This window comes from Hibiscus syriacus, unplaced genomic scaffold (assembly GCF_006381635.1).
Source record: "Hibiscus syriacus cultivar Baekdansim isolate YM2019G1 unplaced genomic scaffold, ASM638163v2 tig00110890_pilon, whole genome shotgun sequence".
Lineage (NCBI taxonomy): Eukaryota > Viridiplantae > Streptophyta > Magnoliopsida > Malvales > Malvaceae > Hibiscus > Hibiscus syriacus.
In genome coordinates, this window is record NW_024062900.1 from 2,363,270 (window position 1) to 2,389,812 (window position 26,543).

General features: G+C 36.5%; 1 pseudogene; it reads right to left on the bottom strand.

Annotated features, from left to right (window-relative positions):
• Positions 1-9,141: 9,141 nt before the first annotated feature.
• On the bottom strand, positions 9,142-23,320 carry LOC120144462 (annotated as a pseudogene).
• Between the last annotated feature and the right edge of the window lie 3,223 nt (positions 23,321-26,543).

Genomic DNA, 26,543 nt, shown 5'->3' on the forward strand with positions numbered 1-26,543 from the left:
ATAATCTTCTTCCGAGGAAGGATTCTTTTTTTAATGATGATATAGGTATTATAAATACAAATGACGTTAGACATGACGTTGGAGAACCATCATCAAAGGAAGAAACGAAAGATGAGGAAACTCATGATCCTCTAGAGAATCCAAACATTGAAGAAAGGGAAGTATTTTACCCAAGGGAATATAACTATGTCAAGGATGGTGAGATTATAGGTGATCCATCCAAAGGGGTAAAACTCGATCCTCTCTTAGAAATATTTGTAATTATGTTGCATTTATCTCATGCATAGAGCCTAAGAATATTAAAGAAGCATTAAATGATGAACATTGGATTATGGCTATGCAAGAAGAGTTAAATCAATTTGAGAGGAGTAAAGTATGGACATTAGTTGAAAGGCCTAGTAATAAATCTACTGTAGGTACTAGATGGGTATTTAGGAATAAGCTTAATGAAAGTGGTAATGTAGTGAGAAACAAGGCTAAACTTGTTTCTCAAGGGTATACTCATTGAAGATTCAAAATTTCTGGATCATGTTCTTAAATTGACAAAAGAACTTTATGGTTTAAAACAAGCTCCTAGAGCTTGGTATAAAAAGATTGTCAAACTTTTTAATTGAAAAAGGTTTTTCCAAAGGAAAGGTTGGCACTACATTGTTTTTAAAACATAAAGGTAAAGATTTATTAGTAGTTCAAATTTATGTTGATGATATAATATTTGGTTCTACTAATGATGTTCTTTGCCAAGAAATTTCTAAGTTAATGCAAAGTGAATTCGAGATGAGCATGATGAGGGAGCTCTCATTTTTATTGGGACTCCAAATCAAGCAAAGAAAAGATGGAATCTTCATCAATCAAGCTAAATACGTCAAAGATATGCTCAACAAGTTTGGACTGGAAAATGGGAAACCTCATGACACTCGAATGAGCTCATCAACAAAGCTTGTCATAGATGAAGGAGGTAAATGTGTGGATGTTAAATTATATAGGTCAATGATTGGCTCTTTGTTCTATCTAAATGCAAGTAGACCGGACATTATGTTTAGTGTTTGCTTATATACTAGATTTCAATCATGCCCTAAGGAATCACATTTACTAGTTGTTAAGAGAATCTTTAGATACCTTAAGGACATTCCTAGTTTAGGACTTTGGTATCCTAGAGACTCTAGCTTTAGCTTGCATGCCTTTTCTAATGCGGATTATAGAGGATGCAAATTATATAGGAAAAGCACCTCCGGTACTTGCCAATTCCTTGGAAATATGCTGATTTCTTGGTTTTCAAAGAAACAAAATTGTGTTGCATTATCTACCACTGAAGCCGAATACATTTCAGCTGGTAGTTTTTGTGCACAAGTTTTATGGATGAAACAACAACGTTTTGATTATAGAATTGAAGTAGGTACCATTTCTATCAAGTGTGACAATACTAGTGTTATTTGTCTCACTAAAAATCCCATCCAACACTCTAGAACTAAGCATATTGGAATTAGACATCACTTTATTAGAGACCATGTCACTAAGGAAGATGTAGTTCTAGAATTTTTTGTTTCTTTGCACCAATTAGCAGACATTTTTACAAAACCTTTAGACAAGGAAAGATTTTGGAAACTTAGGAGAGAATTAGGTTTAACTGACCTATCTTCACTTAGTGTTTAAAATAATTTTAGCACTTTTAAGAATAAATGAAAAATGCTTATAATTAATTTTGATTGCATTCTTTACTATTAGTTAGGGGGAGTTTATAATTCTTTGTGAAAAATTGATTTTATGTTCAAATAAATTTTAATGATAGATTTGATTGATTGAACATAGTTATTTTTTCATAATATGAGTTGCTAATACCACTAGAACAAATTATTTTAGCATTTTGATTGTTTAAAATCAAATTTTAGCATTTTTGGTGTAGAGGGAATCGATACCCCCTTTAAGGGCAACCAATTCCCCCTTTGAAGGGGAACCGATTCCCCCTTTGAAGGGGAATCTATTCCCCCTGTAGGGTAATCGATACCCCTGAGGGTTTTGGTTATATCACGCCCAGAACACCTTTTTCTCTCAAACTCTATCTTCTTCTTCCTCACGCCGTTCTCCTCTCTACTCTCACCCTATCTCCATATTTCATCAAAAACTACATTTTTAATCAGAATTACTTCAAATATCATCTCCTAAACCTGTTGTAATCATCAAAATCGTGCAAACTTCATCCAATCTCACTCTAATTCGAAATTCTTCAAGGTATTTTTCTAAAACTTCTATTTTATCAATTTTTTATTCTAGAACTAGTTTTAATTAGTTCTAGGTTGAACATTATATCGGGCATTGATTGTTTAGTGTTTAGAACATAGATTTTACAACTAATTTCATCAAAAACACAAGATTTTTTCAAAATTATTTGAGATTTTCGAAATAAAAAAAAACTATTTTTCAAATTATTGTGTTTTGATTGAAATATGTTGTTATGAAAACTATACATATATTGATTTTCAAAACTTAATTTTTCAATAGTTTTTCAAAACTTTGCCCATTAGGATTGATTTAGAGAACCTTGAGATATTGAGAACTCAATTGAGTTTTGGGACTGATTATATTGCATACATGTATTTTAAAAATTGCAGGTTATTCTTTCCATTCCGATTACCTTAAATCATGTCTCACAAACGTTCTAGACCTTCCTCTAGTCATTCTAGCCAACCTCCAAACTCACCGCCAAATCCTCCACCTATCCAACAAATTCATAATCATAATCCCGATGATCCAAATATGACCATTCGCAATTCTTGCTTCAATGAACCTGGTCATAGATAAAATCTCTAGTTTAGGTTTTGTTAATACTTTGAGTCTTACAAAATTTGGGAAGAACGAAACACATCTCTTCAAGCCACGTTAGACATTAATTTTCGACATCTTCCTACCCTTCAAAAGTGGAAATTTGATAAACTCTTCGAGCTTGAACCTATAGTTTACCACCAACTCATTCGTATCTTCTACTCTAATGACGTTTGCATTCAAAACCGAGAGAAAACCACAACCATAAGAATTTGTTCCTATCTTCTAGGAAGATTCTTTCATCTTGACTCGGAATACATTGCCACCGTATTAGGATTAGATAATGACGGGTTAGAAAATGAAAAACTTACGGTAGGATCTCAGTATAAACGAAGGGATAATGCTAGTGCCTTAGATCTTCATGACCGTTTTCTTCATCTAATGATCTCTTAGTGGTTTCGACCATCCGGAGGCTGTTACTCTACTCTTCAAGCCTTAGATCTATTTTGGCTACATTGTGTCCAAAATAATCTCAAAATCAACCTTCCACAGATTATCTTTGTTGAACTTGTCGAAACCGTAAATCTTGTTCCCAATAAGAAATTATGTTCATATTTAGTTTACGGTTGTATTCTTAGTAATCTGTTTAAAAAGGTTGGGCCTAGAGTTGGTCATGATTCTTCCTTTCCCCTCAAAAACCAAATCAACCTATTTTCTTTAACTAAATCGGGATGGAAGATCAATGAAAAAACTAGTCTTTGGGTTCGTACCGGTGAGCAACCTCCGAAAGCAGACTACTCCGACAATGAGCCAGAACAACACGAGGAACAAGCACAACAAGAAGATCAAGTGCCTCCATACTTCCAATCATTTATGGAGAACATTGATTTGAGCCTTGCATCCATCAATTCTAATTTGACTGCTACCACTGAAATGATGAACCAACCTTTTCGATTCTTTGGATGAGAGGGTCGATGCTCTTTCACGTGATGTGACCAACATTTGGTCACATTTATCTCCTCCTGATGTGCCGATGGACGATTAAGCCTTGTTCCTTGTTTAGCTTTATTTGAAAAATTCAAACTTATTGTTCTTAAACAATTTGAATGCTTTTGGATTGCTTAACTTTGGTTGTTGGATATTTGAACTTATTTGATGGTTTTTGGATGTTTGAAATTATATTTCTATATATTTGGTTTGGTTAAATTTATTCATTATTGCATCATTTACATCATGTTAGATATATGACCAAGTTTGCCATGTCACATTGTTTATGAATATTGATTATGAAACTAATGGCTAACGTTTCTCTTAATTGTGCTCTTAGCAGCTTACTCTATATTTATTTATAATCAATTGGCTAAGTGTTTTTCAAAAACTTGTTTAAAATCTCTTAAAAGGTCTTTTTGATTTAACAAAAAGGGGGAGAAATGTTAAAGTGTTTTAATGTTTTAAAGGGGAGAAGTGTTAAAGTAAGGGGGAGTAATTTCAAACTTGATTTTAAAATCTTAAAATTACTAAAATATTTTGTTATATCAAAAAGGGGGAGATTGTTGAAAACATTTTGATATTTCGATATAACAAATTAAGATAAATGAATTTTAAGATTTTCCAAAAGATTTTCTAAGTATATTCGATATAATTATTCGAATATCAAAATATTACTCTAAATCTTTCAAATGTCTTTTTTAATCCTTACTCAAGTGTAAAATTAAGTTTTAATCTTAAAATAATCTCAAAACAATTTTACAAAGTATTTCGAACCGTTTCAAAGCCAAAAATTCCAGATTGTCCAGAGGAAACCGATCCCCCCCAAGGGGATACCGATTCCCCCCACACTCAAAGCTATATTATTAATTGATTTCATACTAAAACGGCTCCATTGACTCCACTAATCATCCACAACGTTCAGAATCAATTGAAGGAATATTTAAACAAACTTAGAAACAAGAATCAAGAGAGAATCAAAGAGAAAGCATCAAACCTCAAGTTTGAGCATTTTCAAGCCTATTTCATTCAATATTCATTTTTTCTTTCAAGAACACTTATTGTGCTCAATTGTATTATTCTTGAGTGTTCTTTCTTTGTTCTAAAATTGTGCAAACATCTTGCCTTGTGAGGATTTTCTTGTAAGTTTGCAAAATTTGTATTGTTCTCTTTGGGAGAGAGTGTTCTCAAGAATTTGGGGTATAATTCTTGAGGGATTTGTAAGGTTACTCTTTGTCCTCAAAAGAAAGACAAATTAGTGAATTTGTGGAAAATCCTTAGTGTAGATAGCTAAGGTAGTGGACGTAGACTTTGGTTGAGAAAGTCGAACCACTCTAAATCACTGCGCAATTACTTTCAATTTTCTGCAAAGCTTCCACCGAAATTTGTATTTGCCAATTCACCTCCCTCTTGGCTAATTCCATCAATCGATTAACTCAACAATAACCCTGTACCATACCGCAGGGCTACGCCCCCACACCCCCAACCCACATAATCGTAACCCCCAATACGAGACTTTCTTTGTAACTGGTATATTTATGAGCCATACCTAACAAATTATAATATTAAAAATGATATCATTCAAATAAAATATTGTATTATATTATTAACATTATTAAAAAAATTAATTTATATATTCGAAAATTCAATAATATTATTTTTTATGAAATTAATAAATAATATTATTTTTCTTAATAATTCAATATATGTTATTAGAATAAAAATATAATATCATATATTATTATAAAATAATTGAATACAATATTTTAATACTAAAAAATATTATATTATATTATACAATTATTAAAAAATATAGTTTATTTATTAAAATGACATTAAAAGATTATATTATATTATATTATATTAATATTGAATACACAAAATAATATTGTTTTGAATATTTTTCGTTAAAGTAAAAAATTTAAAAAATGAGTTATAAAAAATCAGACCATAAGTCATTTTGTAGAAAATACAAAGGAAATTTTTGTTTACCAGGAAAATGAACTACATTAATCAATTTGTTTTTTGCCAACCAAACAATGAAATTGAGGAAAATGTTTTCTGAAAAATTAATTACAGTGAAACAAACAAATTCTTATATCTTGTTTCTTTTCGGAAATTTTTAAAATACAACTTGTTAATATAAGGTTAAAAATAGTATAAATTGGTTGCAACTAAACATATGATCAAGAGAAAAATAACATTTTAAGTTAAAAACAAAAAAATGACTTTTTCGGTCGTAAGCCATAAACCCCAACGAGATAATTTTTGAGTTGCAATCGAAAATGTTAAAAATTTATATAAATTTTTAGATTGAATATTGTAATACTATAATTTTGTCGAGGCCAGTTCGAATTAAATATTGTGAGTGAAAATTGGTGTCCATAACGTTATAGACTTGATTCGATTGTTTTCGAACATGAGGGGCTTTTAAAGTTGGTAATTGAGTTCTAGTGATTTAAGAAAATAAATCGCATGACTTTCATTCGAACTCAATGATGAGCATTGATTTATTTGACTCTAATCGGATTAATTATGTGTCTTGAACCCAAATTGTAAATACATTTAACCATTTGTTTCGTTTCGACCAAACAAAGAAGTGGTAGTATGGCAGGGACACATACATCCTTCACTCACCTCGTGCATGCATGAAAACAAAAAGAAGAAAATATCAAAGAGGGGGCTCCTTTGGATTTTAAAAGGGGACAAAACGAAAATACAAAAGAAAAAAAGACAAGAGAAAGCTTTCGAGCATCAATCATTTCAGCAAACAAAAAATGAACGGAGAGCTTTTTCTGAAAAAAGAAGACCATGAGAGAGAGAACAAAGGAAAACCCAGAGATAAAAAAACTTATCCTTTCGATGATAGCCATCTTCATTCTTTCATTCGGCCATCGAAGGTACCTCTCTAAAAACCCTTCGGCGTGAGCCGTGGAGGTCTTTTTTTAGGGTTTCGTTTTGGTGGTTTTGGTGGCTTGAGGACTGTGTTCTGGGGTTTACATTCGAATACGTTTTTACGAGATTATTTTATCCTTCATTGCCGTCGTCAACGGCAGTAGAAAGAGCTTGCTTTGTTCGGTTCTCTCAAAAGGTAAGGGGAAAGTTTTAGAGACTTTCTTCTTTATTTTAGAGAAGAGGCGGGAAAGCAAAAACAAAATGGGGGCTAGGATTTTGTTTCAAGCCCAAGTAAGGCTTTTATATATATCATCGAACAGCGCCTTTTACAGGTATAGCTGCCTGGTTTATGTGTGTGGGGTTTATTCTTGTAAGGATCCGTTATTTTATTTATTTTTTAAAGTATTTGTGTTAGTTTATATATTCACAAATGTATTCATTTAACATTCACGAACATATTCGTTTATCGTTTGTTTAATATTGGTTTATTGTTCGTTTATATGTTCAAATTTTAGTTTTACCATTTCATATACAACCTAAAAATGATTAAACTATGCCACTAGTGCTTAAAATTCATAATTTAAGTTTTAACTTTTATCATGTATTTAATTTAGTCCTTACCTTCCTCAATATTTAAAATATAAAAAAGAAAAAGAAAATGAGAATCAGATAAATGAGTTTATTCATGAATATAAATGAACGAGTTGATAAACGAGCTCATAAACAAGCTTGTTCGTGACATAAATGAACCAAATGCATATTTGTTTGTGTTCGTTCGTTTATTAAATAAACATGAATAATTTGTTCATAATCGTTCATTTAGCTTAACAAATGAACATAAAAGAACGTTATATGAATGATTCACAAACAGTTCATCAAACGATAGTTCGTTTATGCCCCTACAAAAGATAGACACAAATAGATCTAACGACATTAGCAAAAGAACTAGAGCAGGAGACCAAACTATTGAAAGATCATCGACAATCGCAAATCAGAGTCGAGCATCTTGAGAAAACTATCTTCGACCGCAAATTGCGTATCCAAATCCAATTCGAAGGTCCGAAGCAAGAAATATCAAACAAGATAACAAATAAACATCATCTAGATTAGTCGATCTTCAAATTCAACCCTAAGAAAAATAAACGAAAAAATAATAAAAAGAAAAAAAAATATCATAAAGACATACAAAAGTGGGTCATAAAAGTGGATTTACTCAAAATTAAAAACAATATGTCATATAAGAATATAAAAAAAATAAAGAATTCAGGTGATCAACGATAAGCACCCAAACTAATGTGTCGCATGTCAAATAAAGTAGAAAAAACAAGTAGCAAGCCGTTAGAGAAAAAAAGTTTTTCTAAAAGTTTTTTTTTTTATTTTGCTAAATTAACATCCTAATGAATTCAGCGGGATTTAAGTATAAAAGTTATGTTATTTTCACTAAATAATTTGATTTTAATTTATTTATTTTTATTGCCCTTTCGGTCTTTTTTTCAATTAATTTTATCTACATACATATTTGAATTTATTCAAAATAACCATATTAGAATGATAAAAAATCAACGGTGGGAACTTATACAGAAGGATGAATTTGCTAAATACAAGTTGTACATGAATTGTTTTACTATTTTTTAATTGGACTCAAACGTAATCTGTGACTTATTATGTTAACTATTATTGTGGCACGTTTCACTCCTTATAAGAAGCACTTTATTATATAATTTTTCAAAATTATTACCATAAAAGAATTTATATGATTAAACGTATATTCAATCAATATAATACATAATAAAATTTATTGAGTGATTTTAGTGATTAAAGGAAATCTTGTATTCTTTTGAACTTTTTGACTCGAGCAATAATGTTTATGGGATGTATACATCAATAATTAAAAAAAGAATGAACAAATATTATCTTATAATCACTTTAAACTATTAAAAATATAATACACAATAAAATTACAATTACAATTAATACATATTTACTATTGGACTAACAATTAGAATGACCAATAGATCTTTATATTTACAATTAGATAGACGAATTAATAATATAAACATATTTAAAATTAAATTAAAATAGTTCAAAATAAAATCTAAAACATAAATTTGTGCAAAATAAAAAATTAATCAAATACACAAGGCCTAGTACATTTAAGATTTTATGTTCTTGAAATACTTATAGAATACGTGTTTTATTTTTATTTTTTTAACAATCTACTTATTCTTCAATTGAAAAAAGAAAATAAATCGAAAATAATTGAAGGGGGTATTGGATTATTATTTATTTCTAGTAAATGGATAAAGTAAATGAGCGAAGCCGAACGCCTTTTGGAACATGAATTGTCCCAACTCTTTTATAGATTCTAATGAAAAAAAATCATCAGTCATCAATCAACATAAACTTTGAAGTGGGGCAACCAGTTCACGCAACTCGTCTTACAGCTACAAATTTCAACATAAACTTTTGTTGGTGCAGATAAGTGGGGCTCTTTTATCACCAGTCAGCAAAATGTTGCAATTCTCTTTTCGCCTTACAGCTCATCCTACATGCATCCCGTGTAACCACCCAAAAAAATTACAAAATAATGTTTAATTGAAATTTGAAGTTAATTATGAAAATTGGTGAAATTTAGGGACTAAATTGAAAGTTCTTTAAACTTCTAGCTTGTTTTAGAGTTAAAAGAAAATTCAGGGATCAAGCCCTAAATTTACCCTAAAATGTTAGGTATTTGTTGTTATATACGTGAATTGGTTTCTGAAAATCAGAAACCAATTCCTCCCAAATTTCCCTCTTCCAACCTCAACTTCCGACGACGATCCCGACGCCGTCTGAATTTCGATCGTCGTTTTGAAAACACCATCGTGTTCGTTATCGAGTCAGGAACAATCTCCTCAATTTAATTGAAGCAAAACGCTGCCAAACGTCGTGAATTTCAAGTCAAAGTATCGACGTTTTTTTTAGCTCAATCGCCTAGAAAATCCTTAATTCATCGCCGATCGTTGCTCCGTTTGCGACACCTCCCGCATCATCGTGTTCCTTGTGCCGTTCTGAGTCCGCCAGTGTCATCCTAGGTCTCCGTCGACGGCGGCGCGTGGGGAGGTGGATCAGTCAAAGATTCGGCCGAGTCGAAATCAAGCTCTCCGCCGTTCAAAAATTTGAACCGATATTTGTAAGTATCTCGAAATCGCTCAAAATAATTTTTAAAAATTTTTCCGTGATTTTTAGAGCCCCGGAGAAAGTCGCACGCGCCACACGAGCCGTCGCAGGGTGAGTGAAATCTGGAAACCATTTTAACTGGTTATGACCGGTCATGACCCGACCCGTTGACCCGACCCTACCCGACGACCCGACCCGATCTGACCGTTGACAGTTGACTAGTGCTATTCTGGGAATTAATTCGGTTTTGGTGCTATTCTAGAAATTAATTTGGTTTTGGTGCTATTTTGGGAATTAATTCGAAATGGGTGCTATTCTGGTAATTTTTTTAAAAAGGTGATATTCTAGAAAATAATTAGAAATTGGTGCTATTTTGGGAATTAATTCGAAAAGGGTGCTATTTTGGTAATTATTTTAAAAAGGGTGCTATTTGTGTAAAATGTTTGACAGTTTGTTGACACACCAGAATAGAATTTTGACCGACTTTGACCGGCTATTAAACGACTGTTAATCTTTTCCGAAAATACCTATCCTGACAGTTTTTGACGTCCCGAATCTGTTTTTGTGGTCCGTTTCGCTAAATTCAATCCCGAAAGTCTCTAAATCGTCAGTCAAACCTGTTGACTTTAATTTTGACCAAGAATTCGAAATTTCGGAAGGTCATACTTTATGTTTTTTGACGTCCTGAATTTGATTCCGAAGTTTGTTTTGCCAAATTCTGACCCAAAATTTCTGAATCGAGCTTGTGAACCCAAAAAGGCTCAGTATTTTAGTATTTTGATTATTTATTTGAGATATGGTTAAGGAATTGATTAAGTAATATGTTTTATGAAGGTACTCGTGTTTCACCTGAGCAAGGATCAGTCAGGTCCGATGTCCGTTCTTTAGATCAGTCCGAACCGTGCAGTACAAGAACTACCCGTAGGTTTCCGTATATTATTTAAGTAAAGATTAAGATTATTTTTTTTATTAGAATTCCAATAAGGATTTTTCCAATTCGTAGGATCTAGCGCTGCAGCAGAGCGTGATCGACAAAATCAGTAATAAGCTTCCCTATCTGATTTCTCAGACTGTTACAGGTGTGTTTCCCTACCAGTGTTATCTTACAGTTATAAACTATATATCCGAACTGGTTTATATTATAAGAATATAATATACCTTATGAGGAAATATCCGGTATTTTGAATAATATTTATTAAATGTCTGATTTACCGTATAATTTTTATATGGTTTATAGTTATAGTATTTTTGGTACATGATTTCTAAATATGGAACATTTCCATATTTAATGGATTAATTATTGTTTTTACTCCAATGTATACATGTTTATTTTGTCATTTGGGGTACAATTGAAGGAAGTATTATCAGGTCCCTTTGATGTGTGCGAAGGTAAGCCTTACAGTTTACCAGGTCCCTTTTGCTGTGTGCAAGGGTAAACCTTACAGTTTCCCAGGTCCCTTTGCTGTGTGCTAAGGTAAGCCTTACAGTTTACCAGGTCCCTTTGCTGTGTGCAAGGGTAAGCCTTACAGTTTCCCAGGTCCCTTTACTGTCTGCGAAGGTAAGCCTTACAGTTTCCCAGGTCCCTTTGCTGTGTGCAAGGATAAACCTTACAGTTTTCCTAGGCTCCTCTGCTTTGTGCACATGTTAAGCCTTACTGGTGTATAGGCGATGTACGGTTCAGGTGAACGTACACAATTTGGTGATTGGATGGGGGTAGTGTGCATGTTATTAAAATATATTTGATAAATTGTTTTATCTTATCTGAATTATTTTGTTATGTATATGTTATACACTGTATGGGACACACTGGGCTTTTTAACTCATTCTGTAAATTTTAACCTTTTTCAGATAACAGCAGACCGTAAGCTAGCAGATTTGGCATAAGGAGAAATCAACTACTTTATTTTGTACGAACATATATTTCTATATGTTTTTCGGTTATGTTTGGTGACATGTATTTTATTATCATTTTGGGCATATCTGTATTATTAATATTATGTTCTATATTATATTTAACGTTCTATAAGTTATATATATAAAAAAAAACCTCTGAATGGGATATGTGACCCGCTTAGGTTTGTGTCTATCTTACAGACCGGGTCTGGGGGGTTACATTTGGTGGTATCAGAGCTTTCGGTTTTAAACACTCGGACTGTATATGGGTCCTAAACTTTGAATTTTTAAGGAAAAAAAATGTCACCTTATGTTATGATTTAAAGTTTTCTCGAGGTCTCTGATGCTAATCTGACACATGTTTCAAATTCTTTCTGTAGAGCCTTATAGATCCAACGATGAATGCTGCTAGAGGTCGTAGGACAGGACGTGAACGTGGTAGAGGGCGAGTCATTCGACCTTCTGTTACGATAGACGATCCGATGTCACCACGTGATCCTCCTGTTCCGCAAGTAGATCCGACTCTTTCTCATGATGATCAGTTTACTCCTGTGAGAGACCCTCCTGTCACAAAAAATGAGGATACTGAGATGAATGAAGATGCTATTAATAGTGCTATCTTCCGCATGTTTCAGAGAGCTGCTAGAGCCCCTAGTAACATGACTGCAGTGGAGATTTCAAATTCTTTGGTCGCTGCTGGTGTAATTCCATTTGAGGGTATTACTGGTGGACCTCCGACAGACGCTGAGTATTGGCTGGAGGACATAAAGAGGATTATGGATGAGATGGACCTCAGACCTGAGCAAAAGTTGAAGGGGGCCCTAACTATGTTGAAGAAAGAGAGCTTCAGATGGTGGCAATCAATTTCTGGTAGTATTCCGAGAAACCAGTTAACATGGGAACTTTTTAAGACACGTTTCCGGAGTCGCTACGTCGGAGAGAGATATCTGCAGGAACGACGCCAGGAGTTTCAGAATCTGGAGCAGGGTAATATGACTGTTATGGACTACGAGGTTGAGTTCATCCGATTGAGCCGTTATGCTCCTGAATTTGTTGACACGGAGACAGATCGATGCTTGAGGTTTGAGAATGGACTCAGGTATGAGATCAGGAGTCGAGTTGCTACCCACCGATAGAGGAATTTTGATTCTTTGGTTGAGATAGCCAAAACTGCTGAGGAAATAGAGCGACTGGGTATGGAGCACAAGAGAGATAGTGATCGAGCTCAAACCCGATTCAGGAGGTCTTATGGTTCTATAGATTCTTCTGCACATCCCAACAAGAGAGGCAGGGGTGAATCCTTTCAGAGAGGTGGTGCAAGTGTCAGGCCTGTGGCATCCGGTTCTTCAGTCGTACATCTTTCTAGACATGGTGGATCTTCTGGGCTGCAACCTATACCGACATGTGTGCATTGTGGAAGATGTCATTATGGTCAGTGCAGGCTGAAATTGGGGACATGTTTTAGATGTGGTTCCGATGACCATTTCATGAAGGACTGTCCAGAACGAGATCGTTCAGTTCAGACGCCAGCTTGTACTTCCGCTCGTACTCAGAGAACTGTTTAGACTCCTGCGGGTAGTAGTACTCAAGAGAGAGCACCTGGATTAGCTAGTAGAGGCCGAGCATCTCAGAGTAGGGGTCCAGTCAGATCTGAGGCCAGACAACCTGCACTGGTTTACACTGCTAGACTTCGATAAGATCGTGATGGGCCTAATGTGACTGCAGGTACTATTACTATTCATTCAGTTCCATACTTTGCATTGTTTTATAGTGGCTCTACAAATTCCTATGTATCACATTCCGTTTCTAAGGGTATAAATATTCCTGTTGAGAATACTGAGCGTTCAGTGATAGTTCAAAGTCCCTTAGGCAAATCCATCGTGTTGGATAGTATTTTTAGAGAGTGTCCTATAGAGATCAATGGGGAGATTTTTCTGGCTGACCTGGTGGAGTTACCCTTTGAAGAGTTCGATTTGATTCTCGGCGTAGATTGGTTGGACAAACATCGAGTAAATATTGATTTTGAGACTAAGAGAGCTGTTCTGAAGACCCCAGATAATCGAAAGATTATAATGATCGAGGAACGACGTGGATTTCTGACGAATGTTATTTCTGCCTTGGTAGCGGAGAAGATGATCAGGAAAGGGTCGAGGCGTTTCTTGCTTATATTTTGGACACTAGGAGATCGCAATCCGATATTGAAGGCATCCGAATTGTCAAGGAATTTCCCGAAGTTTTTCTCGAGGAGTTGACTGGATTACCTCCAGATAGAGAAGTCGAGTTTGTGATTGAAGTCTATTCTGGTTCCACCCCGGTTTCAATGGCTCCTTATCGTATGGCCCCCAAAGGAGCTTAAGGAACTAAAAGTTCAACTTCAGGAGTTGTTGGGCAGTGGATTTATTCGACCTAGTGTATCACCGTGAGGAGCTCCAGTTCTCTTTGTCAAGAAGAAATATGGGACATTGAGACTTTGTATTGATTATAGAAAACTTAACAAGCTCACTGTTAAAAATAAATATCCTCTGCCTAAGATCGATGATCTATTTGACCAATTTCGTGGTGCTTTTATCTTTTCAAAGATAGACTTGAGATCTGGTTACTATCAACTCAAAGTGAAAGATTCGGATATTCCGAAGATTGCTTTTCGTACTCGATATGGGCACTATGAGTTTTTAGTGATGTCATTCGGGTTAACTAATGCCTCTGCTGCTTTTATGGATCTGATGCATAGGATGTTTCGACCTTATTTGGACCAGTTTGTAGTTGTATTCATTAATGACATACTGGTGTATTCTAGAAGTGAAACAGAACATGAGGAGCATTTAAGGATTGTTCTTCAGACTCTAAGGGAGAATAAGCTATACGGTAAGTTGAGCAAGTGTGAGTTATGGCTCAGCGAAGTGACTTTTCTTGGACATATCGTCTCTGCTGATGGCATTCAGGTGGATCCGAGCAAAGTGGAGGCTATTCTGAGTTGGAAGCAACCCAGAAACGTCTTTGAGATCCGTAGTTTCTTGGGCTTAGCGGGTTACTATCGTCGTTTCGTTGAGGGGTTCTCCCTTATTGTAGCTCCTCTGACGAAACTATTGAGGAAAGATGTTCCATTTGTCTGGACTGAGGACCAACAAGCTAGCTTTGAGAAATTGAAGACTGTTCTAACTCAAGCCCCAGTGTTGATTCAGCCTGAATCTGGGAAGGATTTTTCTGTCTACAGTGATGCTTCTTATTCTGGATTAGGATGTGTTTTGATGCAAGATAGGAAAGTTGTTGCTTATACGTCACGTCAGTTAAGGCCGCATGAGCGTAACTATCCTACTCACGATCTGGAATTAGCTGTTGTGGTTTTTGCTTTAAAGATCTGGAGACACTACCTCTACGGAGAAAAGTGTTATATCTATACTGATCATAAGAGTCTAAAGTATCTGCTTACTCAGAAAGAATTGAATTTGAGACAGCGTCGCTGGTTAGAGCTTTTAAAGGACTATGATTTTGAGATAGAATATCATCCAGGGAAGGCTAATGTAGTGGCAGACGCCTTGAGCCGTAAGGCGATATCAGATCTCAGAGCCTTATTTGCCAACTTGAGCTTATTTGATGATAATAGCGTGTTAGCAGAGTTACAGGTTAAACCTACTTTGGCTGAGGAGATTAAGGCCAAACAACTCCTTGATAGCTCGTTGCTTCCCATTATTGAATTAGTTAAACAAGGATCGAGTTCGGAGTATATTGTGGATCAAGATGGTATTTTGTGTTTTCACGGTCGTTACTGCGTCCCTAAAGATGATGAGTTGAGACGGATTATTCTTCAGGAAGCTCATAGTAGTCCTTATGCTATGCATCCTGGCGGTGACAAAATGTACAATAATCTCAAAGAGCGCTACTTTTGGACTGGTATGAAGAAGAATATTTCAGATTTTGTGGTGAGGTGTTTGACTTGTCAACAGGTTAAGGCAGAGCACCAGCATCCGTCTGGATTGTTACAGTCAATTAAGATTCCTGAGTGGAAATGGGAGCGCATTACGATGGACTTCGTTACTGGTCTTCCTCTGACTCCTTCCAAAAAGGATTCTATCTGGGTGATTGTTGATCGACTCACCAAGTCAGTGCACTTTATTCCTATTCGGGTTAATTATTCTCTGGACAAACTGGCTAAGTTGTACATTTCTGAGATCGTTAGACTTCATGGTGTTCCGTTGTCTATCATATCTGATCGAGATCCGAGATTCACTTTCAGGTTCTGGAAAGCTTTGCACGAGGCCTTGGGTACTCGTTTGAATTTCAGTACAGCTTTTCATCCTCAAACTGATGGACAGTCTGAGCGAGTGATTCATGTGTTGGAGGATATGTTACGAGGTTGTGTGATTGATTTCCGTGGTAGTTGGGAAGATTTCTTTCCATTAGCTGAGTTTGCTTACAATAATAGTTATCAGGCGAGTATTCGCATGGCACCGTATGAGGCTCTATATGGACGTAGATGTCGTACTCCTATATGTTGGACAGAGTTGCATGATAGAAAAACTTTGGGTCCAGACTTGGTTCGAGAGACTGAAGATACTGTCAGACTGATCCGTGATCGCTTAAGAGAGGCATTTGATAGGCAGAAGTCATACGCAGATAAGCGACGTAAGGATATCGAGTTTGAGGTTGGAGATCAGGTGTTTCTCAAGGTATCTCCATGGAAGAAGGTATTGAGATTTGGACGTAAAGGTAAACTGAGTCCGCGATTTATTGGGTCGTATCGTATTCTGAAGAAAGTTGGACCTGTTGCTTATCAGCTTGAGTTGCCTTTCCAGCTCAGTCGTATTCATGATGTTTTTCATGTATCTATGTTAAGACGATACCGTCCAGATCCAGATCACATCATTCAGGTTGATGAGGTAGAGCTGAGACCTGATTTGTCTTATGAGGAGGAGCCTGTTCATGTTTTAGAGAGGAATGAGCGAGTTCTTCGGAATAGGCGTATTCCAATGGTCAAAGTTCAGTGGAGTAATCGTAGCCCCTCAGAAGCTACTTGGGAGACATTAGAGTCAATGGAGGTTCAATTTTCTCATCTATTTTCAGAAGGTAAATTTCGAGGACGAAATTTCTTGTAGAGGGGGAGAATTGTAACCACCCAAAAAAATTACAAAATAAAGTTTAATTGAAATTTGAGGTTAATTACGAAAAGTGGTGAAATTTGAGGACTAAATTGGAAGTTCTTTAAACTTGTAGCTTGTTTTAGAGTTAAAAGAAAATTCAAGGACCAAGCCCTGAATTTACCCTAAAATGTTAGGTATTGGTTGTTATATACGTGAATTGGTTTTTGAAAATCAGAAACCAATTCCTCCCAAATTTCCCTCTCCCAACCTCAACTTCCGACGACGATCCCGACGCCGTCTGAATTCTGATCGCCATTTTGGAAGCACCATCGTGTTCGTTATCGAGTCAGGAACAATCCCCTCAATTTAATTGAAGCAAAACGCTACCAAACGTCGTGAATTTAAGTCAAAGTATCGACGTTTTTTTTAGCTCAATCGCCTAGAAAATCCTAAATTCATCGCCGATCGTTGCTCCGTTTACGACACCTCCCACACCATCGTGTTCCTTGTACCGTTCCGAGTCTGTCTGTGTCATCCTAGGTCTCCGTCGACTGCGGTGCGTGGGGAGGTGGATCAGTCAAAGATTCGACTGAGTCCAAATCGAGCTCTCCGCCGTTCAAAAATTTGAACCGATCTTTGTATGTATATCGAAATCGCTTAAAATAATTTTTAGAAATTTTTCCGTGATTTTTAGAGCCCCGGAGAACGTCGCACGCGCCACACGAGCCGCCGCAGGGCGAGTGAAATCTGGAAACCGGTTTTGACCGGTCATGACCCGACCCGTTGACTCGACCCGATCGTTGACCGTTAACTGGTGCTATTCTAGAATTAATTCGGTTTTGGTGCTATTCTGGGAATTAATTCGAAATGGGTGCTAATTTGGTAATTTTTTTGAAAAAAAGTTGATATTCTAGGAATTAATTCGAAATTGGTGCTATTTTGGGAATTAATTCGAAAAGGGTTCTATTTTGGTAATTATTTTAAAAGGGTACTATTTGTGTAAAATGTTTGACAGTTTATTGACTTGATCAGAATTTTGACCGGCTTTGACTGGCTATTAAACGACCGTTAATCTTTTTCGAAAATATCTATCCTGACAGTTTTTGACGTCCCGAATCCGTTTTTGGGGTCCGTTTCGCTAAATTCAAACCCGAAAGTTTCTAAATCGTTAGTCAAACCTGTTGACTTTAATTTTGACCAAGAATTCGAAATTTCATAAGGTCATACTTTATGTATTTCGACGTCCTTAATTTGATTCCGAAGTTTGTTTTACCAAATTCTGACCCGAAATTCCCGAATCGATCTTATGAACCCAAAAAGGCTCAGTATTTTAGTATTTTGATTATTTATTTGAGATATGGTTAAGGAATTGATTAAGTAAGATATTTTATGAAGGTACTCGTGTTTCACCTGAGCAAGGATCAGTCAGGTCCGGTGTTGTCCGTTCTTCAGATCAGTCCGAACCGCGCATTACAAGAACTACCCGTAGGTTTCCGTATATTATTTAAGTAAAGATTAAGATTATTTTTTATTAGAATTCCAATAAGGATTTTTCCAATTCGTAGGATCTAGCGCTGCAGCAGAGCGTGATCGACAAAACCAGTAATAAGCTTCCCTATCTGATTTCTCAGACTGTTACAGGTGTGTTTCCCTACCAATGTTATCTTACAGTTATAAACTATATATCCGAACTGGTTTATATTATGAGAATATAATATACCTTATGAGGAAATATCCGGTATTTTGAATAATGTTTATTAAATGTCTGATTTACCGTATAATTTTTATATGGTTTATAGTTATAGTATTTTTGGTACATGATTTCTAAATATAGAACATTTCCATATTTAATGGATTAATTACTGTTTTTACTCCAATGCATACATGTTTATTTTGTCATTTGGGGTACAATTGAAGGAAGTATTATCAGGTCCCTTTGCTGTGTGCGAAGGTAAGCCTTACAGTTTACCAGGTCCCTTTTGCTGTGTGCAAGGGTAAGCCTTACAGTTTCCCAGGTCCCTTTGCTGTGTGCGAAGGTAAGCCTTACAGTTTACCAGGTCCCTTTGCTGTGTGCAAGGGTAAGCCTTACAATTTCCCAGGTCCTTTTGCTGTGTGCGAAGGTAAGCCTTACAGTTTCCCAGGTCCCCCTTTGCTGTGTGCAAGGATAAACCTTACAGTTTTCCTAGGCTCCTCTGCTTTGTGCACAGGTTAAGCCTTACTGGTGTATAGGCGGTGTACGGTTCAGGTGAACCTACACAATTTGGTAATTGGATGGGGTAGTGTGCATGTTATTAAAATATTTGATAAATTGTTTTATCTTATCTGAATTATTTTGTTATGTATATGTTATACACTGTATGGGACACACTGGGCTTTTTAGCTCATTCTATAAATTTTAACCTTTTTCAGATAACAGCAGACCGTAAGCTAGCAGATTTGACATCAGGAGAAATCAACTACTTTATTTTGTACGAACATATATTTCTATATGTTTTTCGGTTATGTTTGGTGACATGTATTTTATTATCATTTTGGACATATCTGTATTATTAATATTATGTTCTATATTATATTTAACATTCTATAAGTTATATATATATAAAAAAAATCTCTGAATGGGATATGTGACCCGCTTAGGTTTGGGTCTATCTTACAGACCGGGTCTGGGGGTTATATCCCGCAATCATGAATCAATAACCATTCAAATATAAAACCAACCAACAAGAATCGACTGCAAAAATAATGCATAGAGCTTACATGCCCATCTTCCTCGGCCTCGGCATCTGACTTGACATCAGAATCAGACTCAGTTCCTTCAGTAGCGTCACTATCATCTTTCTCAGCCTGGAAAAATCAGTTAACACAATCAATTACCACCACAGCTAGGGATGAGCAATGAAATCAAGAAAACCGAGAAACCAATACAACCCTAACTATGTGATTCGATTCAATTCAAGTTTTTCATTTTGCACTTCGATTTAAAAAATATAATCTTACAATTCAGTTCAGTTTTGCTTTTTCCATTTAAAAACTGTTTGTTCCAAATTAAACCAAATTAAAAAAAAGAAGAAAATAATTATTCAAAACAAGACCATTTTTAATTTATTATAAGACAAACTTGAACAAATAAGATCTTAAAACTAATAATATTTTTTTTATAAATTTAAAATTGCATATTTGAACTCTGTTTAAACTTTAAGTTTGTTTTCTTTGGATGTTGACTTTGAAAAATAATGAACAATCAAAAACAATAAAACCGAACCGAATTGAACCACACCGAACCAAAAGCCACAGTTTTTAAGCCATTCAGTTTCGGATTCAGTTTTTACGGTTTCAATTTTTAATAAACCGCAAAATAAAATTTGGCTAATATTTTATTGAAAACCAAATCAAACCGAACCAAATATACTCCTAACCATGGATTTAAATAGTGGCCTGCGACTGCAATAACGCTCGCCATATAGCGGTATCGGTGCTGCCCGATACCGTTATTGCATGGCTGCGATATCCGTAATCATTGTAATAGCTACCATATGTCTACATTCATGATAAACACAACCAAAAACACGACGGCAACCACTATTTAAAACCCTGCCCCTAACAACAGCAATGAAAGTGTTTATTTTATATTCTTAAGAAGGGATATCTGAGGCTTACATCAGAATCAACTGGATCATCCTTTGATTCCAGAACATCGTGTTTCAATAGTTGGAATGCGAGATTAAACATGTAATAGAAATACGATCCTTCTAGTTAAAGAGAAATACCTCCTCTCTCTTTTTCTCTGCATCCTCAAATGTCGCCTTCTCAGCCTGCATCAAGCAAACAAAATCAGGTTCAATATGACAAAGAACACGTGGGTTCAAAATTTTCAAACTAAAAAGAGCACGTACATCCTTGTGCTTGCCCCATGTTTCTTCAGCTAGTTTCTTGGCGTACTCTGCATCATCAGCAACTAAGATATTATCAAACATAGTCCCAGACTTCACCTGACAAAAACAAACAAACAATCAAACATAGTCCCAGACTTCACCTGACAAAAACAAACAAACATTTTTCTTGTTATTACTTCTAAAATGGCATGGAACGTAATAACATGGGATCAGAAAGAAAGAGGCAAAAGAATAGCTGCCACAGTTCAATGCCAACATACTTCAAGTCGGGGAAAACATAAAGATCAGGATCATGCTTGAAATCTAAGGACCATATAAAATTATAATAAATAACCTAAGATTTTTCTGTTGACAATAAAAAAAAGGCAAACAGAAAAAGTAATGGCAATAAACCTGGGTTGTCAATCATAGGTGCCTTCCATTTTCCCTTGTGGTTGGGGTTCTTGATTTTCTGCAGATAGAGAAAGAATTTTTATATATAAACAATTCATTCAAAATCAAATTAAATGTTGTGGTTAGAAAGTATTTAGCAACCTTTGGCTTCCATGTCCATTCACCATCTTCTTCATCATCCCAATCTTCAGGCTGGCATAAATTATTTTATTCATTAATCTTTCAAACAAGGGCATCTATTTGAAAATAAAATCATTCCAGAAAGAAATAAATCATTACCTTCTTAGCATCAGGATCAGGGATCTCTTTGGGAATGCCATCGTAACCCTATAGTGTTATCAGAACAGTAGAGGTTAGCTTCCTATAAATTTTTAGGCTGTATGTAATATCACATAAGAGAGTGGAGAAAGGGGGGAATTGAGAAGGTTATTTACCTCTGGCTTCTTGTCTTCAGGATCAGGGATGTATTCCTTATCATCCCAATCTTCTGGCTGGCCATCATGCAAAGTAGTTAGGTTGAACCCAGATTTCATAAGAGAAGAAATACACCAGAAATATGTTGATTAAGATTAGGTGTGACCAATTTACCATCTTTGCCTCAGGATCCTTGATTTTCTTTTGTGGGAGAAAATCCCAATCACTGTACAAACTACCAGTTTGTTTCTCAACATTATCAATAAGGATGCTATAGGCAGCATCTGGACGAAGAATGAATGTGTAAACATGAGTGAGTTGGTCAGTCTCACAAGGAACTTCCTTTTTGATCAAGTGGTTTGTCCCATTGTAGGCAAGGATAGCATGTACTTTTTTTGTGCTATAGCCACAGATATCAGACCCAAACATAATGCTGCAACCAAACGAAGTAACAAAACATCAGGCAAAACAAAAAAATAATATTTTCTTGGGACACAGATAAGTTCGATCACAAGGGGAAGAACCTGTATGGGGTTTCACCACCGAATTTCTTCTGGTCAATATCACCGCTGAGCAACTTCATGTACCCACCACCACAATCAAGCTTCTGCTCATGCCTGACAGAAAATTGGAAGACTAGAGTCTTGTCTTTGTTGTTAACTGGTGGGAACTCAGCTGAAATAGCATAGAACCTATAGTCTTCACTAGTTTGAATACCTGCACGATATGTGAAACCATCAGTATTTAGTAAGAACCTCAAACAGGGGAGTTAGAAATCTATATTAAGCAATAATAAGCTCTGAGTAATTCTAAAAGTTTATGCACCTTTGTCATTGGCATCTCCATTCCATTTTCCAGCAGTGTAATTCCATTCCCCAGCCCTGTTCTCATCTTTCTTCCAGTCAGATTTTACCCACCGACTTTCCCATCCATCTTCAGTTTCACAACAATAGAAAAGTGAAATCAGATAGGGAAAAAAAGAAAACTGTAATGTCTTGAAACAATGAAACCAAAAGTACAGTTAAAGTGAAAGCAGCATTTCTTGATCAGTTACCGTTCATTTGCTGAAAGGACCAGAATCTTAGGAATGTATCCACGCATAATACACTGGGTAATAATACACTTCCAGCTAAAAGGGGTAATAAATCTAAAATTTTCATTCCTGAATCTTTGTTCTTGTAGAAACAAAAAGTACTCGTCTTGCATTTATCAATCAAATAGACAATAAAAGTATCATCTGGGGAGGAGCCTTGGTACAAACTGTAGGTTAAGGAAACGAAGGCTACGTAAGAAAACGAGCCTTTCCAATCCATCACAAAGTTGGGAGCCTTGAGAAGCACAGGGAGCGCCCTATTTTTATTTTCATCTACGGTAACAGATATTGAAAACTAGATACCAACTCATTTTCATTTGTAAATGAACTAAACTACATATCTAATACTATCCTCTATAATTAAAATCTAGAAAAGCAATGTGAAATCGGATTATTTGCAGATCCAGTCAAATTTATTGCAATTTTTAAATGCACTTAAGCATTTAACAAAAGGAACCGATCAAAACAAGCAGATAGTCAAATTAACACATAAAATCACGGATCCATTTAAATTAGGATAAAACTGAAAAGGTTTATAGTTCTACAGAACAGACTCAAACGACGAGACAACCCTTTCCGAACGTTAAATACAGCACACAGATCCAGTAAAAGAAAGCGGCGAAAATGAGTAAGAAAAGAATATACCTTCGAAGCGTTCTTCGAAGAATACTTCAGCAGAGGCGAAGAAATAGTGTGACAAAAAATAGAGGGAGAACATTAGGGTTTCGTTTGTGAAGCGCCATGGCTGAAATCTAGAGAGAAATGGAGCTGGAGTGGTAAGAGGGTTTATATAACAGTTGAATCCACTAGTTTTTACCGTCTCAATTCCAGTTTAAAAATGTGATATTAATTATGGGTTAAATATGATGTGGAATGAAGCAAATGATGTTAAACTATGGCTTGGCGGGATGTCATTCCTATGTGTCATCGGATTGACGGGGTGGAATATTATTGGCGACGAGAAGGTTATCATGAATTTCTTTGTAGTTGAGTTGGGACTATATATATATATATATATGTGGCAATTAAATAAATCTCTTTTCTTGTTGTAACAAAGACGGAAAGTTGAGTTAACAACAATTAGAACTTCTTCTCTAGTTGTCCATGTCTAGTTGGAGATGGCTTTGCAAATTGACAGGCGGGTGAGTAATCACGGAAGTGACAGGTGGTGCAGTTCTTTCGAGATGGGCCATCGCATCAGCGACGAAGTTTGCTTCACGATGGATAAAAGTGAAAATGATGCTCCATTACCGTTAGAGGAGGCTTCGGATTCAGCAGGTAACTATCGGTTCAAACATATGAGCAGGAGCGGAAAGGGTCGTGGCAACCTCACTGCTATCCATCTCAACCTCAATGTGTCTAAAACCTAGATCCTGTGCAATGTTCAAACCGTCAACTAGAGCCCAAAGTTTGGCATGAAGGGGTGAGCAGTGGCTAAGCCTGCTAAAGTTTCCCGACAACCAGGCGCCATAAGGGTCTCGAAGAACAACACCGTCTGCCGCATCCTTGGAAGAAGGGTTGACAGCTCCATCTGAGTTCAACTTGACTGCTCTGGGGCTGGGGGGACGCCAAATATGCTTATTCTTCGTGTAGTGAACACCAAAAGTGGTGGAATTACCTTTAGCTCGGATGGATTGGGCCCAAGAGTGTGCGGGCTGGATTATGTTCGTAGTGGGTCAAATTTTCCTATTGAAGATGAAATTGCAACGTTGCTTCCAAAGTCTCCAAAGCAAGATCCCGAAGAAATGCATCCAGTAGTAAGCCTCGCCCACCAGTCCTGCAGGATGATTTAAATTAGACTTTATACAATCAATAAGAGGTAAGGAAAAGAAACTCACTGAGAAATATGGAGGAATGAATTGAGTCCACCTCATACGGGCCCTAGTGTAGTCGCGAAGTTTATGGACGACTGTCTCATTGTCATTTTCGCATACCGGACAAGTGGGGGTCATCGTGAGACCACGCCTAGCTCTTTCCACATTAGTCATGAGACGGTTCTTGAGGGTCAACCAAATGAAGTTTCTCACTCGTTGAGGGTAGTCAAAATTCCACTCCATGTTCCAAGTTCGACTCTCCATATCCCAATGGTTTTGGAAAGCACATGGTAGGCAGATTTAACTGTACAAACCTCATTATGTTCCCAACGCCAAGTTGGATAGTAGGGGTCGTCCTCAGGGTAAGGGGGTGGAAGGGCCAAGATTCACAAAGTATGTTCTCGTCAACCCAGCTAGAGAGCTTGGACAAATCCCAATTGCCAGAGCTGGTAGTGAAGTCACTTAGGGGGCCATCAGGGTTACGAGTATGGTAGTAGAAAGTACAATCAATCAACGAGTTCGTCCCCGAGATGCAAGCATCAGACCAAATTTTGGTGTTGTTCCCGTTGCCAATAGACCAGCAAACATTTCATTTGATAAGGTTCCAAGGGAACGCCACATGAACAATTTTAACAACCAGGTGGCCAGGAAACGGATCCTTGAATTTGTATTTAGAGCGACAGATTTGGGCCCAAAGGGTGTTGGGTTGCATAATGAGATTAAAGCTCAATTTAAGAAGGAATGCTTCATTCTGATGATGGAGAGAATGTAACTCTAACCCCCATGATTATTAGGTTAACAACATGACCCTCAGTTAACCAGAGCTTGTTTAAAAGAATCGCTAGAGCCAACCCCAAATTAAGCGACGAGCGATAGCTTCAATTTGATTACAGATACCTTTGGGGATGGTCACCATTTGCATGAAATAGTTAGGGATCGCCAATAGGGTAGATTTAGCGAGCGTCACCCAACCAACCAGGGATAATTTCGAAGCTGTCCAGTTATTAATTTTCCCTCAGACTTTATCGATAATGAATTGAAAGGTGTTCTTGGTAACTCTACGAGGGAATAAGGGTATACCCTGGTACTTCCCCAGATCGGAGGAATATTGAAAGCCCAAGGAGGAACATATATTAGCGGCCAGAGCATCATTAACGTTAGTAGAGAAGAAGAAAATGGTCTTATTAGAGTTAACTTTATGACCGGGAACCTACCGAATTGATCCAAGGTAGCCCGAACAAGATTAGCTTGGCTAGTGGATGCCTTACACATCAAGAGCAGGTCTTCCGCAAAAAACAAATGGGAGATGGGAGGACCATCACGGGAAACAATAACAAGTTCCTAAAGACCAAGGGTAGAGGCATAATGGATGTTGTGCTACAAACGTTTCATGCAAAGCACAAAGAGATAGGGGAGAGCGAAACAGCCTTGACGAATGCCCCTTGTAGGTTTAAACTCATCCGACAGAGAGCCATTCCATAGGATCTGCATGTTGAAGGAGGAGACAGAATCTATTACGATACGATGGATCTGGGATGGATAACCCATATATAGGAAGGAGTTGGACAAAAAATCCCAGGCAACACGATCGTAGGCTTTTCCAAGATCGACATTCAAAACCATTTAATGGGTTTTACTTTTCTTAATTCTCATAGAGTGAATCACTTCTTGAGTGATAAGAACGTTTTCAGTGATACCGTGACCAACAATAAAGTTAGCCTGGTTGGAGGCGACGATCTTGGGAAGGACGGACTTGAAACGGTTGGCGATCACCTTCATGACCAACTTGTACAGAACAGTGCAGAGGTTGATAGGGCAGAAGTCAAAGAAGGAAATAAGATCATTGGTTATAGGGATAAGGATAAGTAGGGATTTGTTGAGCTCAAGGTTTAATAAGGTTACCATTGAAAAAGCCTTTTACCCAACTACATACCGAAGGGCCAATAGTTTTCCATTGGGTTTGAAAAAAGGCTTCATTTATACTGTCATTACAGTGAGACTTAAGAGGGCTCATATCCAAAGCGCATAATGAATTTCCTCATCCGAGACAAGGGCATGGAGGAGCAGACTATCTGAGTTAGAGAGAAGGGGGAAGGTGTTCCTGATAGGGAAGGTGTTTGAACGATTTCCATCTTCATTGTAAAGATTGGAGAAAAAAATTAACGCC